The sequence below is a fragment of the Colobus angolensis genome, unplaced genomic scaffold (assembly GCF_000951035.1).
Source record: "Colobus angolensis palliatus isolate OR3802 unplaced genomic scaffold, Cang.pa_1.0 Scaffold379, whole genome shotgun sequence".
Lineage (NCBI taxonomy): Eukaryota > Metazoa > Chordata > Mammalia > Primates > Cercopithecidae > Colobus > Colobus angolensis.
Window position 1 is genome coordinate 744,928 of NW_012117143.1, and position 2,816 is coordinate 747,743.

Here is a 2,816-nt window from a genome sequence, read left to right on the forward strand (position 1 = left end):
CGACATGATGAAACCTTGTCTCTACTAAAAACACAAAAATTAGCTGGGTGTGGTGGTGTGTGCCTGTAGTCCCAGCTACTGTGGAGGCTGAAGCAGGAGAGTCACTTGAACCCAGGAGGCAAAGGTTGCAGTGAGCCAAGATCGCACCACTGCACTCCAGCCTGGGCAACAGAGTGAAACTCTGTCTCAAAAAAAAAAAAAAAAAAAAAAAATCAATCCTGGGAGTATACATTGTGCACCTAGAAAGAAAACATTGTTTATAATTATCAGAGCCCCCAACATGTGATTCGCATTAGGGCCTCCCAGATGGTTGGTAGGCCTTAGGATTCCCAGTACAGTTTGAATAACTGAGCCTAGTTTTTATTTATGGAGGGACTGCCTGAGGGCCTTCAGTCCATACCATTCTATTTGTCCTTGCCACCAGCCAGGTGGTATTCATCTACTCTATAGAATGGCTAGCAAAGTTTACAGGAACAGGAGTGGGAAAGATATCCAGAGAGGTCGACAGATGTTTTGCATGAGAGACACAGGAGCTGGGCCAGTTTTCTTTTTTTTTGAGACGGAGTCTCGCTCTCGCTGTCACCCGGGCTGGAGTGCAGTGGCCGGATCTCAGCTCACTGCAAGCTCCGCCTCCCGGGTTTACGCCATTCTTCTGCCTCAGCCTCCCGAGTAGCTGGGACTACAGGCGCCCGCCGCCTCGCCCGGCTAGTTTTTTTGTATTTTTTTAGTAGAGACGGGGTTTCACCGTGTTAGCCAGGATGGTCTCGATCTCCTGACCTTGTGATCCGCCCGTCTCGGCCTCCCAAAGTGCTGGGATTACAGGCTTGAGCCACCGCGCCCGGCCCAGTTTTCTTATTAAAGGTGAAGGAGTATGGCAATCAACTGCAGTCAGAGCTGTCTGGCAGGATGTGGCAGACACAGTAATCAGTTATATTCAAAGTCTTTGCTCGTTCAGGAGAGCCTCACCAGAGTATTTTCCTTCATGAGTAAAGATTCAGTGATGGCTCTGAAAGATAGATCATTGATGTTTCTACCTTTCCTGTGCCTCCCAAACTCTAAGATGTTCCTTCTCCTAGTGCTGGGGTTGTTTAATCTACCTCCTCCACACCACGCCTGGTGTGGTGGTTCATGCCTGTAATCCCAGCACTTCGGGAGGCTGAGGCAGGCAGATCATTTGAGGTCAGAAGTTTGAGACCAGCCTGACCAACACGGTGAAACTCTGTCTCTATTAAAACACACACACACACACACACACACACACACACAAATTAGCTGGGTGTGGTGGCACATGCCTGTAATCCCAGCTACTCAGGAGGCTGAGGCAGGAGAATAGCTTGAACCTGGGAGGTGGAGCTTTCAGCAAACCAAGCTCGCACCACTGCACTCCAGCCTGGGAGACAGAGCAAGAACCCATCTGAAAAAAAAAAAAAAAAAATCAGTGTGTCTCAATCCAGACACACTAGATTTCATCTTTTTTTCAAATAATTTCCTTCTCACACCCAGACCTTGTATCCAGAAAGGTAAGGTGTAACAACAACAACAACAAAAGGACATTTTTCTAAAACATACAGAGTCCCATTGTGTCCCCCATTTTGGTCCACATGGGTTACTATAGGAAGCAATGTTTCCAACCACGTGGTCATTATCCTTATGACCCGGGACCTTGTTAAACAAGAGCTAAGTAGCTGAACCAGAATTAAATCCCTTAGGCTCCCTTTTGGCTGGCCGCCACCCAGAGGATGTACCAACTGGGTCAGCCTGTGATTGCATTAGGGGAAAGAGAGAAGCATCATGCCCAGGAGTTCCCAGGGTGGAATTCTGAATTTTCAAGGCAGATTTATAAGCAACACATGCCCCACCCAATCCCATCCCTTTTGTCCTGATCATTATCTAGGAAGTGGCCAAGAAAAGATGATCCCTTTCTGGGGACAGCCCCATTCAGTGACCAACATACCTAGTACCAAAATGTGTGGACTAAGAAGAAATATGAGAGATAGAGTGAGAAATCTTTTTGAGTTAATTTTTGAGGTAATTGTTCCAATGCTCACCAATACCAAATGCCTGTGGATAGTGGGAGCATGGAAGGTCCATTAAGTATCTTGATTGTTAGCCCGCTGAGTGGCTTTTGCCATAAAAGGCACAGCAGTACTAGATTGCAAATGGTCCAGAAATTCAAAGGCATGATGTAAATTAGTTTCAAGGACCACAGCAGTGTGGCTAAAGTCAGCTGATTAGACTGGACCACTTACACTATAACGTGAAAAAGTGTCAACAGCAGTTAGGCACCACCAATATCCACGAGAGGGGGTCAAAAGTCCAGTGAAATTAATACGCCAGGAGCATGGTCTTGTTCACTGTGAGACGAATGTCTCCACTTTTGTCAGGAGTCACAGGTTTGGCATGCAATGGTAGCCTTTGCATCAGGTGTTTAGATTACTCTGCCCTGTCTGTGATGATGAGTGTGTACCATGTCTAGTACAATGATGCACAGAAGCAACAATGGTGTCAGGGCAGTCCAAGCTTGATCAGTGCTTGACTCCAATCAGCCTCATCAGAGATTGGGCTTTTACAATGGACATCTACTTAAGGCACCCACACAGTCGAGTCAGCAGCTGTGATTTGTTTCCACAGTTCATGGCCCCAAAGAGGAGAGTTTTCAGTCTGCTACTTTGTAGTTTCCAAGTGCGGACCAAAGAGCTAGGCCAGTGCAACAGCCCGAGAGTTAGTATTAATATAACAAGGTTCATCAAGAGGACTATGGTCAGAGATAAGACATTGGCCTTGAATTCTGCCTACTAGTACAGTAACCACATCCA